Raw genomic sequence first — 17,581 nt, 5'->3', positions numbered from 1 at the left:
CTTCTTCTTCTTCTTCTTAGCCACCTGGTTAGTGAAATCCAAGGTTTCACCAGGCGAAGTAGAAGATGAGGACGCAGCAATAGGCAAAGAAGGGAAGGTGTCCACCTTAGAATCAACATGGTGTTGTTCGGGTGGAGGAGGTGGTGGTGGGACAGGAGTCATCACACTTGAGACCACTGAGTTTGAAAACAACCATACGGGTAAACCAATGGTCAACCCAGGCAAAGACAATGTTGCGATATACTGAACACCAACATTTCCAACAGAAGGAAATGGGCGAGGGTACCCATCAGGAGGAACACCTTGGCCGGTGGGCACCGGAAAGGCTGCCATTGAACGAGAAATAACCCTACTCAAGCTAACGCAAACAAAAATCTAATTGGGTAATATTATCGTGGCCAATAAATTTTAAGACACTGAACTTAACCTTTTCATTTTTTAAGAGTCGAGAAAAGGATAAAAGATGACTCTAGTCTCCTTCGAATATTTAATGAGCACGAAGTGACAAGACGCTCACAGGCACCTTTTCGTTTAGGGAGTCCGAAAAGGATCAAGAGTGACTGCTCTGGAATTCTAGGTAGAGGGTATGCCAAACTTTTCGCAAAACCACAGAATACTTTTTAGGGTACGGGTGGTCGATCTTCGTGAATGCTGTGTTCACTACATTGCGAATCGTAGGGCGGCTGACACGGCTTCCTATGGATAAAGGCTTTATTCCTATAGGGGTCTCCCAATATATACTCGACGGTACGTGGGAGCACAGTCCGTATTGGCACCTATCGTTTCACCGTGGAGGAATCACCCAACCACTCGACGATAAACTACCAGGTTTAAAGACGCCGGAACACGTCTCTAACCTAGACCTCTAGAGTGTTTGCGTTATGTTCCAATGCGTTGTTATGTTCATTGAGTTCATTTTAAAGTTTATCTTTGATCATGTTTCAGTTTTTTGGTCCTACCGTATGTGATATCTCAAAAACTTTTTACATGCAAACTATATGCCAAAATTAAATGATTTGATTCGATGAATTCTATCTATAGGAGGGTTGAGATCTTTTTCACAAACGAAATGATTACTTCAACAAACAACAAAGACCCTAATGCAGCAAGAAACGAAATTTTGTCTTTTTCTTTTTAATAGCAACAAATAACAATAAATGCTAACTACTATGATGCAAGAGATTTTTTATTTTTCTTTCCTTTAAGATGGCATGATGCATGTAAACAAATTCTAAGAGATATGCACAATCCAAGTTCAGTTAATGAAATAGAACCAATTCTGAAACACTAAAATGAACCATGCAAGCAAGGAAAAACACAAAGACTAGTGAACTTCAAAGAGGCTAGAAGTGAAGTATTCAGAGTATAGAAGATCAAGCTTTAACAAAGCACTGGATAGGTGCAGAACACAACCAACAAGTTGACTGGATAATCAAGAGATCGAAACTTCCCACAGAAGGCTAGTCATGCAAAGCCCCTAGATATCCTAGGGCTGAGACGAAAATCAATAGAAATGAGCAAACAGCTGAGGGATACAGGCTAAGACCAGTCAAGCAGAGGTTCAACACAGTTCCAGAGGCTGAGAGAGATATATAAAGAGACTGAAAGAGCTTTCCACCCACACACAGGCAAAATTTACAGAGCTGGCGCGACTGTCAGCCTACAACTTGCGCTACTACAGGATTGGCGCGAGTTGCTTTTGAGCAACATGCGCCAACTGGCGCGACTGTCAGAGAAATAACCGCGCCAATTAAGCTTGCCAACTAGAAAAATAAATGACACGACCTCAGGTCGGGTTGACAGTGCTCAGATGGGTCAAACAGTAAAGAATAATCTCAAAACTGACTCAGGAAGCTCATTCACTCAAGCAAGCAGAAGAAAATTAACATGCAAGACAGAAAGCAAATAGTTCCTCCCCATCGGAGTTGCCAATTTGTTGGTCAGGTAAATCCCCTCTGCGGATAGAGGCGATCCCACTAGCCTATAACAGAACTAGCCACAAACAAACCACGCTGCTACGCAAGTTCCTAGTTATGCATCAAAGGTGAATCAAGAAGACTAACCTGGAGTCCAACGCTATGATTGAAGCAGAGTTGATATCCTCGCTCCCTTGCTCCAACAGATCACAAACGAACACCTGCACATGCAAAGCAAGAGACAGATACCAACATAAAAACTACCAAGGCACAACTATATTTCAGTCAAAAAGGAAATAAATCAACACATCACCATGATAGATAATGAGATTGGAACTATAATAGCAGTCGCTTATCAATTAATAAACAGGAAAAGTTACAACCATTGTTCTGACGTCGACCCTTCTCCTGGCTGGGCGAATAACTATATGTGTCTTGCCATGCATCTCCTCTCCGACAGCATAACCTCTCTAGCACTCACTAGCATTCCTCCAAGAACTCGACATCTAACACTCCATGACCAATAATCATCACTACTATCACTCAATCACTAAATCACTAGCACTAACACTAGCTTGTCCAATGCATAATGACAAGCTTATATAGATGAAGAAGGGAGGAGGATACGATGAACCGGGACACCTTTTGCGGATTAGCATTATCCTCAAAAGCCATAAAGATGGATAAAGCTCGACAAAAGACTGATTTTTTATCCTCAGAAAAGCTCCATGTAATGAAGGAAAAAACAGTCGGACGTGCGTTAAGGCAAAAAGCACGACTAAATTTGGTTGGCGCGACTGTTGTTCTAAGGCAGAGCGCCAATGGTCGCGCCCTCTTTTGAGGATCTCCATCATTGGCGCGGGTAGGATACTGTGGACTTGCGCCAATGGAAAAAGAGCACTTTTTAGGGATGATCTGCAGAAGGTGTCTTCAGGGAACATGGAGTACTTACTCAGGGGAACATAATGCAAGTGTTTTTAGCCTTTGTCACTTCTTATAACTCCCGAGATGGATCCTCCAAGGTACAGAAAGAGGAGTAACAGGGATGGTGACAAATTACTGTGTAACACTTAGATTTCTCAAACTCCAAGTCTAACTCCTGCAGGATAACGATCCATTTAGAGTACTTGCCCCCTAGCAATTGTTTGGTCAAAATGTAGATTATAGGGTTGCAATCCGAAATTACCGTAGTTTTACGTAGTAAAATGTAGTGACGAAAATGTTGGACAGCTTGAACGGCTGCTAATGCCAATTTCTCCACATGTGAGTATTTTAGCTCAGTTGGATTTAACGTCCGACTAAGGTAATATATCACATGTTCCATTCCGAATTCATCTTCCTGAACTAAGACCATTCCAATGGTGGAATGGGAGGCGGCGAGATACAAAAAGTAATCCTAGTTGTAGTTGGGAGGATGCAACAACGATGCATGGGTCAACGCGTGTTTGAGTGCATCAAAAGATTTCTGAGCTATCTCATCCCAGGAGAATTGAGTGTTCTGTTTCAACAACCGTGTAAAACCCTTTGTAACCTCGGTGTAGTTAGGAATGAATTGTCGTAAAAAGTTTCCTTTCCCCTGCAAACTTTGGAGTTGGCGAAGACTCGAAGGAGGAGGCAAATTGATGATAGCTTCGACCTTCGAGGGATCAAAGCAAATGCCGGCTTTCGAAACTACAAATCCCAGCAATCGACCCATTTCTATACAGAAGACACATTTGTGTGGGTTCAATCGAATACGATAATGGCTACACCTCATAAAGATTGCTCGTAAATGGACAAGGTGATCAGCTCGATGTAATGAATGAGCAGGCAAATCATCGAGATACGGTTGCACAATGTGTTTGATGTCATGAAATGCATAAGACATTGCCCGTTGAAATGTTGCTCCGGCATTCTTAAGCCCAAAAGGTAATTTGCAATAAGAAAATGTCCTCCATGGACAAATGAAAGCCGTTTTTGGTTGATCGGCAGGTAGAATGTTGATTTGATTATATCCAGAAAAACCGTCCATAAAGGAAAATATTTCGTTGCCGGCACAATCATCAATGATTTGATCGATATAGGGAGTTTGGTAGTTGTCCTTTGGACAGGCTCGATTAATGTCCCTATAATCGATGCATATTCTTATTGTTCCCTGTTTTTTGTTAACAGGAACAATATTCGATACCCAATCCGTTAACGGGATCGAATAAATGAAACCTGCTTTCAACAGTTTTTCAACTTTTGCTTTAATTGCAGCAGCTTTTCGTGGGTGAATCTGATGCAAACGTTGCTGGACGGGTTTAGCGTCTGGGTAAATCTTGATCTCATGAACAACAATCGCGGGATCAATTCCTGGCATTTCCTCATAGGACCAAGCAAACACGTCGCGGAATTCTTGAAATAGGGCCTTATATAAATGAATTTCGTCATCTGTACACGAGGCACCTATATGAATGTTTTCAACAATTCTGGGCTTAACCGAAATGTCAATAGGAATAGTTCGAGAGATGTTTCCCAAATTTAACTCTGAATCGGGATGTTTCATTGGATTCTAAGGTTCCTTGACATATTCAGTTGTAAAAATTGATGAGAAATCATTTTCAAAACGATCATTCTCGGGTAAAAACGAAGATCTGTGATGGAGATCTTCCCATGGTAAATCATCTACACATAGGATTTCACGAATTTGCTCATCGGAGTGAACAAGTTCAGAAAACGTAGTTAAATCCGACGTTGATGTGAAAAGTGATTCCTCACGGACCACATTCATTAAGTCAATTTCGGTTGAACACAGGTCGGCAAAAGACTGCACGACTTCATAGGCAATTTCATATGGACTCAAAGGCATGGAATCACCAAATGAGTCTACCTCAGATTCAGAAGGGATGATCCAAGGATCATCATAAATAATGGTGTCTGATGTAATCATATGAATAGTTGTAAATGAAGATGATGCGTTGATTGGAGGAAAAGGAAAAGTTCCCAGTAAACCGGCATCTTTAACTAATCCTACTCCAACATCCTTATATGGGATAGTCGTTTTACCAACATGCTAAATACTCTCTGAAGAGGCTGGGTCGGATGAAAAGTAAGCCAGCTGGTCTATTGTTACGATCTTTCCATTATGTGGAAACTTTATTACTCGAAAGACCAATGAAACGACCGCTGTCATAGCGTAAGACCAACTTCAACCCAAGAGAAGGTTGTAGTCTAGAGGGGCATCAACCACCTCCACATCTAGACTAACGGTTTTTCCTTCAACCCCTATAGGCAAATCCTGTAGAATGCCAAAAGGATGAAACCCACGGCCATCAAAGGCCTTAAGAATTGTCGGGGATTGATTTAGTGGAGGAGAACCAAGCGATCTCCAACACGGTATCGACATAATGCACGTTGAGGCTCCCTCATCAATTACAGTCCGATGAATAGGCCTGTTTTTTACTATCACTGGGATCTGGAAAGCCATTTGATGAGGGAGATGCGGTGTACTATTTTCTAGATCGAAAATTATTAGGTTCAGGTCCTGAACGTCAATAGCTCCTATAGCCGACAAAAGTAATTTGCGCTATGCTGGACATGATTGCAGCACTTCCAAAGCCGACATTGTTGAGGGTGAAACAGCCAAATCCTCAACAATGTTATAGTTCTGAGCCGCTCTCGCATGTGGATTGAAAGCTGACTTTCAAAGTATACCCTTAGTGGGCGGTTTGATTACCAAGTCTGGATTAGGTTTCTCGATCTGTAGTGGATCGGAACCGGGAGCTGAGGTTGATGGATTAGAATGAGAAGATTCTGCTTCTTTACCATCAACAGGACTTTTACTGCCATAATCTTGCGATCGAGTCGCAATCCTTACATGGGACATCATCAATATGGGTTCTTCATTGGCACTCGAGGAAGAGCCTATCATCTTGCTATCTTGACTTGGAAATGGATCCTTCAAAACAGCAGGAGTTTGGGAACCTTTGACGATCTTCGCAACCTCTGCTCGATGAGGACAGTGTCTTGTAAAATGTTCTTCGTCACAAATGAGACATGGATAACAAGGTTTGCGCTTTTCATCATTGGATTCCACCTTTTCAGATTTCTCTTTTGAACTTTTGTCCGTTTTATTCTTCTTCTTTCCTTTCTTCTTCCCACCGAATTTTGATTTAGCTGTAGATGACTCTACAACGTGAATATCGGCGGAAATCTCTGCAGAAGAATCTCCTGTTGGGGAATCAGGCAAGGTTATAATAGGAGAAGAATTCTTGGAGGATTTCTTCTTACCTTTAGTGTTAACCGTGCCAATCATACCGTCAATGGCATGAGATCCCGAAGGAGCTGCAACGATTTGATTTGACTTGGGAAGATCGGGGATCTTTTCGTGTAACGTACCTGACTGAGTATAAACCAAGTCAAGGTACTGTGCTTGAGCAATGACTTGCTCCTCAGTAACCACTCCGGCTTTAGCAACATCTTCAGTGATCTTTGGCAACAAAGATTTTACAAACCACTCGGCCAAGATTTGATCTGGAATAAATACCTTCACTAAATGACGTCGACGTCTCCACTCATGAATATGATCCGAAATGTACGTGGATTTTGACTGTTTTAGCGAAGTTAATAATTCCGTGCCATTGTCATATCGGACTAGCAACTGGAAATGAGTTAAAAACGAGGTAGCTAACTGACTAAAATTATAAAAAGTGACTCGCGGTAACTCAATGTACCACTTGGTCGCGATACCAATTAGAGTGCGCTGGAAAAGTCTAAGACGGATCGAATCATCTGTGATGGAGTTAGATGCACACCAGAGGTGGTAAGTCATCACATGGTTTGACGGGTCCTCTCCTGATTTACCTTCGAACTTGGGAATGTCATTGGGCAACTTATTCGGCATTGGCGGCCAAAACAGAAGATAATTAATCAGATCATTCGTTAGGCGCGACAAGTCTGGTAAGTCCAAAGTTGCAATAAACGGTAACTGTCGATTAAGATCCCTAAAACTCTGGGTCATGAGACCAGCCCCAGGAGGAGGATATCTGGGATAACTAGGAATAGGAATCGCGTTCGGGATATTGTATCCTCCCAGAAAACCAGGATTAACCGGACCGTACCGGGGTTGTTGAGGTTGTTGATAAGTGTACCCAGGATACGATTGATACTGATAAACTGGCTGTTGGACAGCAGGACCGAATTGGTACTGTCCCTGGTATGGTTGATAGGTGAATTGTGGTTGACTTGTGACAACCGTACTTAAACCAGGTTGTCCTACAGGCATCTGAACCGCAGTTTGAATCGTGGATCCAGACGGTGATAAAGATGTCTGAGGAGTAGATATAGGAACACTAGAAACTGGAGTTGTCGATACTCCAGAAGTAAGTGGGGTAGATTGAACAGATGTTGCGGCAGTTGCAGCAGTCGTTTGAGATGGAGTACGAGATGCAGTAGGCCCGGACTGAGAAACTACCGAAGGTACAAAAGTTTGAATATTAGACTGGACTGGTTGCTGGGGTGTACCAGAAACTAAGGGTTGTCCAGTTTGAGATGACAACCATACACTTGGCTGCAACACCTGTTGGGTTTGCGATGGATCCCACACTATGTTCATTCCGGGGTACTGACCCATAACAAGTTGAGAATATTGAGGACCATAACCGGGTTGAGGGTAGGATTGACAATTGAAAGGTACATTTCCCGTTCCTTGAACATAAGATTGACCTTGGGGTAGTTTGAAACCTTGGTTCGAGTACTGACCTTGGGGTAGATACCCTTGAGGCACGTACTGATACTGGGGTTGACCTTGAGGTATAAATTGATACTGGGGTTGACCTTGGGGTACATATTGAGTCTGGGGTTGACCTTGAGGAACGTACTGTATCGTAGGTACGTACTGTCCTTGAGGTTGCCCCCCAGATGCAAATTGTGTACCTTGAGGTTGCCCCCAGGCGTTAATTGAGGATGCCCCCCAGGCGGTAACTGGCCACCTTGAGGTTGAGAATTGGGAATAGAACCTGACACCATAAGAATGTCTTCTACGCTCAACGGCTTTGTACTATTGTTTCCAGTTAATAACCCTTGCTCAATGGGTTGAGGAGATGCTCCCGAAAAAGTACCAGAAAGTGACTGATACCCAGAGGGAACAGAAGGACCGCCGTACAAAAAATATTCAGGCAATTGAGTAAACATGGACGACTGACCTGACATATTTACGGGAGTATAAAAACCTCTAGGATGATAAGGAGCACGAGGTGGTGAAAAACTTAACCCTGGGTTTTCCAAATAATTAGTCAAAGAAAGATACCAAGTAGTACTCGTAGGCGGACTGTAAAAATTTGATTCACGCTCCCTTAGATCAAGAACAAGTTGATTTTCAGGGATAGGGATGCCTACTTCTTCTTCCGGAGCAAGTTCTTCAATAGCAATAAGTCCAGAAGGAAGATCTTGGGTAATTACTCTTTCTACCCTAGGTGAATCAGGACCACTAGAAGCTGGAGAGACAAACCCCGATGTTGGAGTAATAGGTTCAGATATCTCAGGTTCTTCACCTATATCACTAGTAGATGAAAAGCTACTAGCAAGTTCAGAAACTGAAATCGATTGCGGATCGTAACCTATTACTAGAGTTTGGTAATCAGGATGTACAACCAATAAAGACTCTCCTTCTTCAAGTGACCCAACCTTACTACCACTAGGAGTTACGAGGACTTTCAATCCTTCAAGCTGGCTCGGGACTTCTTCAAGAGGTTGGCCCCGAAGTCTACGGGACTTCCTCAATAAATCAACCACGGTTACAAACTCAGGAGACTGGCCCCGAAGTCTACGGGATTGTCTTGGTAATTCAGCCACAGTTAAAAACTTTTAACTACTTCACACGCAAACAAAGTAAAATCTCAATGAAAAACACCTAAAGCCTCTAAAGAACCAAACAAATTTGAATCACATGCCTAAAGAATCTAGAGGTCAAACACATACAAACAGTAACTTTCCGGACCGAAAACACTAGTTGGTGATGAAATCCAACGTCGCAGAATTCAGTACAGAAATGGCGGTTGGAACAGTTACCCCGGCAACCTGCTTAATGAATAGACTGGACCAAGTTCCTCCACTTAACCGTCTCGAGTGAAGTGAACCCCCCAGAAAATCCAAGTGAGTCTAGCCGACGTCTGCTCCAGGTACAGTGGGATCTTCCCACCACTGTCACCTTAGGAAGAATCCTAAAGAATATGGCCACTAAGGTTACCAACTGAGACAAATACACCTGGGGAAACATTCTACGATATGATACGCACGCAAGGGCAGAGTAACAAGCTCAATCCCCTTGAAGGATCCTTGACATAATCCAAGGTTTACCAAAAGGTGACCCCAGGCTCCTCGACAATGGTTAATCCGAGGCTTACCGTTTTTAATACGTGAATATCTGGCGTCGTTCCCAATGAGGAAGGATTGATTCCCACACTGGTTCAGACACGATCTCATGCTTTTCCTTTAAGAGGAGCTTTCCCAGAGCATAAATGCAACAATTGGATTTCTTCCTACCACAAGATACAGCTACTTGTTTGTTTTTATTGTCTTGGAGAGTTAATTACTCTCCTACTCCAAGACACTAGCCTAAGCTAAGTTGGTGTATCAGAGCCCTAGAAATAAAATGTTACTAGGTGAATTTTACTTTAAGCGTTAATTTTAGTGGTTGTTGTTTAAGTCAAGAGGTGGCGGAGATGAAACTCGTGGTGTAAAGACTCGACTCGAAATCACTAAAAAGATGCACCTAAGATGATTTAAACAATCTTTTCTCTTCGATGAACTTCTACACTAAGAAAGAGTTTGAGAATGCAAATACTTTGTAAAGACAAATCTTTCTCAATTAAACAAATTTAAAGAAGAGCTTTTTCCTTTCCAAAGCACTCAAAACGAGACATCTAGTTATTTCACAAAAATTTCCCTTTTCTTTTCAAAGCACTCAATCACTACAAAAGCAAACTTTTTCCAAACGAGATTTTTTTTTATATTTTGTAAATAAAACACTCAAAACCAATGAAAATTACTAACTTTGAGAGCTACAAACTATAAAAAGCTACTTGAAGTCAAAGCCTACTAAAAGTCTTTTTGAGGATGTTTTACTTAGCTAAATGTGAGTTAAGGACTAATTTATGCAGAATCACAATTAGTCAAAAAACAATCAATCTTTCGTTTTTCTTTTTTAAAAATGAAAATTCCAACTTTCAAATACAAGTTTTTAGAAATTTTGAAATGAGAAAACACAAAGTGGATTCCACAACAAGGGGATATTTCACAAATGGTTAGACTCATAAGAAGACTGGTAGACACCAATGTAATCTGAGGTCCCTATGGCTTCTAAGCTCAGAGCCACTACACAACCAAAAATGAAAAACAAACCCAACAAGCAAAATTCCTAGGAATTCCACCTAAAACCCTAACACTAATGAAATTAAACCAAGGAAAGTTTTTGACAGGGAACAAGCAGGTCTGGGTAATGGCTAAAACCTATAAACGAATTCTAAACTGATAAAAAAGAGAAAAATTTAAAATTTTTCAAATTTTTGACAGGGTACGCAGGCAACCTGTTTACACAGGTGCGTCCACACTCTGTGTACAAAGGAAAAGTGCGTACAGGTATGCACTGTGCTTAACTCAGAGGGTGTGTACCTCTCCCAAAACTATGAAAAATAAAAACTGACTCAAAATTAACTAAATTCACCCAATCCCACAATCATCAAGTCAAAAACAGAAACAGAAAATACAGTTTCTTAGGTCAAAGTATAGACAAGGAAAACAATCAAGTCCCCAGCGGAGTCGCCATTTTGTCGCACGGAATGAGTCGATCTTGCGGACAAGATAGACCTTCCTAGAATCTAAAGAAGACCTAATGACAAGCAAACCAACCAGACACTATCTTTCTCTAAATATGCTTCAATAAACAATAGCAAACAAGTGTTTTTTAGGGCCTACCTTTGGTCCAACACAAGCTTGTGGATGCCCTCGCTCCTTTGATCCAATGAGCTCCTTATCGCGAATCTGCAAACACAAACAAGGAAAACAAATTAAATAGCACCTGAAAAACCAATTGCATAAAACATATTTAACATGAAAGTCAAGGAGTCCATGAAACAAATAACATAAGATACTTGTTGAGAAAAATGAGTTTGATTGTATTAATTCAAAAGAAGAAAAACTTTACAACCTTTGCCTTGACGCTGTATAAGCTCCTCCCAGGGTCCAACAAGAAGTCTCCTCTACTTTGACAAGTTTCACTCACTCCCCAATGAAGCCCAAAAGGTATGTTATCTCTCCTCTTAAGCTCAACTAGGAAGTCTTAATTTCACCAGCATTTACCCTCAAAATGTTCAGCTTCTAACCTCTCTAGTCCTCACCCCAATGCCTGTATTTATAGTACAATGGAGGGAAGTTACTAGGTCCTCCTTCAAAGGGATAAAGCCCTCCTTCAAAGAGATAGCTCCTTTAGTCAAGGGATTAGCTCCTTCTCTTTTGGAATGCATGAACCACCTCAGAGCGAACAATCCATGTCAAAATTCCTTTTAGAAAACTCTAGAATTAACCCAAAGTGAGTTTTTTAAGATAAAACTTGCGCCTTTTGACTTTCACAGGGGTCCGCACCTACACTGTTAGGGACAGAGTGGGTAGGTACGCAGCTTTTGTACACATAAGGTGCGGGACCGTAGGTGACAATGAGAGAAAGTTTGGAACGAGAGTTACATTGATTTTTAATGACTTTCTCCCATTTCCAAAGCTTGATTTGAAGAGCTAAGGTCTTAGACTTGCTTAGGAGGACAGTACAAGTGATGATAGACCCATACTGACTGTAAATAATCATAGTGACGATATTTTTGTGTAACAGGGTTTGTCCCTGGCTGGTGCCACATCTTGTGTCCTCTTGTCTTGGCTTGTCTTCTGCAATTTATGTTTATGTTCTATCTACATTTTACTATCATGCTAAATGTGATTGCTAATATGGAATTGATATTGAGCTAATATGGAAAATTGAAGTAAATTTGCTATCAGCATAGAACAGACCTAAAATTATAATTGCAAATAGCAACAGTGATATGTAATCTACCCGCCTACAACCCTACAAGGATTCAAACTACTGGTGTGAAGTAAGATAGCTCCATACAGGAGTGTGAGTTGGAAATTTGTTGATCCGCTTCAAGGTTGTGCAGGCTAGAGGGTGAAGAGAGCTTCCCTATTTTAATTACTAAATTTGGAGAATTGAATTGTTGTAACTCTTCATCAAACAAAGGACATTGATCACAACTTCTCTCTTTATTTCTCTCCACTTGTCTTGGGTTTTAGTGTGAGAGAAATCTAGGAGGAAGAAGCCCTAGCATTGCCCTATGGAGAAGAGCTAACGCTGCCCTATGGAGAAGCCCTAGTGCTACCCTATGGAGAAGCCCTAACGCTGCCATATGGAGAATCCTTAATGCTTCCCTATGGAGAAGCCCTAACGCTGCACTTTGGAGAAGCCCTAACGCTGCTCTATGGAGAAGAGCTAATGTTGCCCTGTGGAGTAGCCCTAACATAACCTATGAAGAGGTATACATAGTTAAGAAGGGCAACAATGTAATCCCTCGTCGTAGATTAGAAAAGGGTCTCTACCCTAGATGGATGCCCTAGAACCTTAATGCAATCTATGGAAGAATGAAAGCTCTAACCACAGCAAGGGATAGGCTTGTTGTAGCAAGTTTTAGTCCCTTATACACCTACAGGTCTACATTAAGGCTAATAAGGAGGGTGTAAGGGCTAGTTGTGACTGCTGGGGTATAACAAGCCAACTTGTGGTTTAGGAATGCTAGGGAAGGGTGATCATAGCCTTGGGAAAGAATTTTTGAAGGTTGTCGAAACAGTTGTTAGAATACCCTTACCAGTCCAGTAATGTGGCAATCATAGAATCCCCTAACAGTGAACTGATGTAAGTGCAATAGCAAGTCATGGTGTTGCAATAGTAATTGGGACAACACCAAGACATAGTGTTGCAATAGAAATTGGGACAGCAGCAAGACATGGTGCTGCAATAGCATTTGGGACAGCAGTAAGACATAGTGTTGCAATAGCAATTGGGACAACAGCAAGACATGGCGTTGCAATAGCAATTGGGACAACAATAAGACATGGTGTTGCAATAGAAATTGGGACAACAACAAGACATAGTGCTGCAATAGCAATTAGGACAACAGCAAGACATGGTGCTGCAATAGCAATTCGGATAGCAGCAAAACATGGTGTTGCAATAGCAATTGGGACAGAAATATGGTAAGCAAGGTACAACAAGCACATGGTGACAAAACAAGGTGCAACAATGGCACATGATGGTACATGATGTAGTACAGTGATGGGTACTATCATGATTGATGAAGCATGATAAGATGCAGCATTGTGATGATGGGTACAGCATGGTGCAGCACGGTGAGGTGCAGCATGATGATGAGATGCAGCACAATGATAGGTGAAGGAGTCACCTTGGAGAATCAGTTGAAGCAGCATGTCTTCAACTAATCTCACGTATCATCTTCTTAAAGATGATCTATGCTCTTATCTATATAAGTCAAAGTGTTGACTTCGTAAATGCACCATCTCTCTCTCTCTCTCTCTCTCTCTCTCTCTCTCTCTCTCTCTCTCTCTCTCTGTTGAACTATTGAAGAACATATAAGTAGAATTGATCAAGGGTTTCCCCACATTGGGGTTTTTCCCTGGCTAGCGCCACATCTTGTGTCCTCTTGTCTTGGCTTGTCTTTTGCAATTTATGTTTATGTTATATCTGCAGTTTACTTTAATGTTGATGTGATTGCTAATCTGGAAAAGATATTGAGCTAACTGTGAAAATTGAAATAAATTGCTCTAAGCATAGAACATACCTAAAATTAACAATTTATAATGAGAATAAAAATGCATGGGTATAAATATCTTCTAGAATATAGGATCATGGTAGATATAGCTCAAGATATTCATATAGAAGGAGCATACCTAGTATAGGACCTCATCCATGATAAAAGAAGATTGATCATGATTAAGAATCCTAGAATACCTCCATCATAAAAAGAAAAGAAATATTTGCAAGGCAGGGGTCTTTAAGATCCTATAATGGAATCTTGAAAAGAAGGTTCATGAACCAAAGAAAATGTCCCATCGGGAATCCCATTCATGGGATTCAAGAAAAGGATGATATGCAGGAAATATAAGATGAAGAAGGGCCACACCAAGGACAACCAAATGGAGCTAAGATGATCAAAGGAGAATCAAGATGAGGTATGTATGCACCAAAGTTTAGTCATGTTATCATTTGTATATTATTCAGTCATGGGAATTGTTCTATAACATGATCAAGTATGAAAGAATCTCTTTCACTAAGGACATGCTCAAAGGCATGTACTACATTGCAATGAAGGTCAACAAAAGAATATGCTCGCATAAGGAGTATAAGATTGTTGACTAAGAAGCAAGAATAAATGTTGACTAGTCTAGGAAGCAAGCAATGAAGAAATTCTCTCACAAGAAGCATAAGATGGTTGACCCATCTATCTAAGAAGAAGCAAATGAAGAAAGAGATAAAGCATGTGAAGAACACCATGATCATCAAGAATCACTATATGACAAGATATTTGAAGATATCTTCCGAAAGAAGGCAGGACAACTCTAACAAAGAAAGGAAGGACCCTTGACGCCTATGAAGGCCTTGGAGATATAAAAGATGCAGATAATTGATTCTACTCTACAAACATGTCGTGATGAAGAAGTCATCCAGAAAAATAAAAAGCAATGTTGAAAGCAATATCAGGATGAAATCATGATGGGATACTAGGTCGAAGCATGTAAACAAGCAAGTACAACGAATCAACCATGAGAAGAGTATTCCGAAGCATGGATAGATGACAAAGGAGTATCCAGATGACAAGAAAACCTTATGAATGGAAAGAAAGACACTTTCCACGAAGGAAGCAATGACATGAAAAACCAAGAAGGAAAGTGATCGATGGATGGTGCCCTACTTAGAAGAATTTCGAACAGAGACATCATGGCATTAAAGAAAGGAAGGAGATCAAGTAGCTGAAGGACCCACGAAGAAGAAGTTGTTGATGAATGAAAGAGTACCTAGTTAAGAGGGAGCTCTAACAAGTCCCTGATAAAAAGGGGGTTTTGGATCACCCCTTATTACAAAGGAGTGATATTTGTGTTTTTCCATCTCATGGGTCATGAACTAGACCAGGACTAACATCTGTAAGTCTAGATGAAGGCCATGAATGGAAATGCAGACACAAGTTAGACACAATATTCTTGTCTTCACTTGGGAAGAAATAATGGGAGGATTAGGTAATCATCTAGCATTTGATACTCTTTGAGTATGTGTAGGGAATCCAAGACAAGAGTATGAAAGAGGATCAATATTCTTTAAGGGTTGGGAACCCAAGATAAGAATAGTCCTAGAATGTCATACTTAGAGAACACCCGAGTGGGTATGTAACTTTAGAGACAATGATGAAGGTGCCTATAAATCATTGGCCTCACCAACATTGTAGCTCATGATCTCATGAAAAGATGGAGTTGTTAGTGAAGGATTTGCAGTATGACAATGTTGATTGATAAGATGCTATAACAGATGGATTGCAAATCCGGTTTCTCTTATGTGAATTCTTCAAGATTGAAACATATCCAAACACCTTGTAATATTGTATGAATACCTCTCTAGTTAAGAGGGAGTGTTGACGGAAATGTAACTAGGTTCGGTCTTCATAAATTTACTTTTGATATTTGTACTTATTCAAGAAAAGAAATAGTATTTTTATAATATATATCAATGAGTTCCTTTCTCATTGAAATAGGTCTAGCACATGTTAAGTGTTATAAGTGAGTCAAATAGTCAAAAGGAAATTTTGAAGGCCTTAAGGGCATGTTATACCATGTATTAGGGTTAAGAGAATACCTCCAAGCAAATTCAAGCCCCCTCATATGCAAATGCACCATCAAAGAAGATCATTCAAGCATGTCACACCACCAAAGAAGCCATCTGAAGCAAGCACAACAATTCAGCTTGCAAATTGTCCTCAAGTCGACCTTATAGTTAGCCTAAAAGGAGGGACATTCCTCTATATAGAGAGGTTGTCCACTCCACCAAAATTCACTCACTCACCTCTGAAATTAGCATAGCAAAGAAGCTAAGAAAAGGACGAAAAATAGGTCTTCTAGGGCAATGAAGGAAGAGAGAAAGAAGCTAAGGTGGAAGGGATTGTTTTTCTAGGGTTAACATAGCCACATGTGTGAGAAAGGAAGGGTCTTCTTGCAGTAATAACAACAGAAACCCACAATAATATATCTCTCTATTTTGGGCTAGTAAATAAGGCATATAAGGCCTCTCAATAAAGCAAAGAGGAAGGGCACTCAAGTGAAGAAGGAAAGAGGCCACAACAAGTAAACCACCACATCTGTGAGAATTTAGGGATGTAGGAAAGTCACATCAATTCTACACCTACACCTTGAAGAAGGAGCTCATTTGGTCAAGAAGAAGGAAGGGATCATCACAAGAAAATGGGCTCTTCAAAAGGTGTCTCTTAGAATAGAGTAAGTGCAACAAGGTCCATCAACAGTTCAAAGAAGAACGAAGTGTTGGAAGAAGGAAGACAAAGTCCCTAAAGGAGAAGGACAAAGTGTCAGGGAAAGAAAGTGCTAGCAAGAGGAAAGACTTGACTTGTGATTGGAGGATCTTCTTATCAAGGGTCTAGGGTTTGGCAATGATCAATAAGAAGCTTCAATAAGAGAAAATTACTAAATGGTTTTCCCCTCAAGAGAAGAGAGGTTTTAGCCCTGGCAGAGAACCAACATCTTGTATTCTTGTTGTTATGTTTTGGTAGCAGTTTGATGAAGTACACACACCTGCATTAATAATAAGAAGAAGAAGATTAAGATAACAAGAAAAAGTAAAAAGACTCCACAAATTGTTATCAAGTAATGAAGAATCACACTACACTTATTTTCCCTAGATTCTTCAACACTATGCATGGTGGAATCACCTTCATTTAACATTTATTGCAATGTATCATTCTAGTAGTATGAAGTCAATTTCAACACACAGTAAAATTAATTTCTTCAATGTTAAGTAGTCACTCAAAATATCATATTAAATGGGTAATTTTCACATTAACTAAGAAAAAAACCAACTCCTTTAAGACGCCACACCCAACATTGTTTACTCCTATCTATCCAAATGTGGAGCAACATTTCAATTATCATGAGTGAGGAATGGGTAATTTAATTTTTCCTGGAATTATGGCAAATGGATATCACAACAACCCCTTAATCACAAACTAATTTTCCTCAATATATGTGAAAATGTTCAACTTGAATTTATTTCCAAGTGGATAGTGATGTAATGACAATAAATTAGAGTAAATAGACTCACAAAATTATATAAATTACTACCTAGAACTGTATGAGATCAAGGAGTGAATGTTGTGGGTTAAGAATTAGTTGATTGCGCTTATGAATAGTTACATACACCACCAGATGATATGAAATTGAAACCATGAGAGTGTGTAGCCCTATATTGAGTCAGTTAGTTAGATACAAGGAGATGAAATTAGCAACAATGCTAGATGTATGAAATTCAAACCATGAGTGTATATGGTCCTATAGGGAGTTAGAGCTATTTACAAGGAGATGAAATTAGAAATTGG

This window comes from Pinus tabuliformis, chromosome 9, assembly GCF_031772625.1.
Source record: "Pinus tabuliformis cultivar Carrire ecotype Pingquan chromosome 9, CPIR1, whole genome shotgun sequence".
NCBI classification, from domain to species: domain Eukaryota; kingdom Viridiplantae; phylum Streptophyta; class Pinopsida; order Pinales; family Pinaceae; genus Pinus; species Pinus tabuliformis.
Note: the sequence above shows the minus strand (reverse complement) of the source record.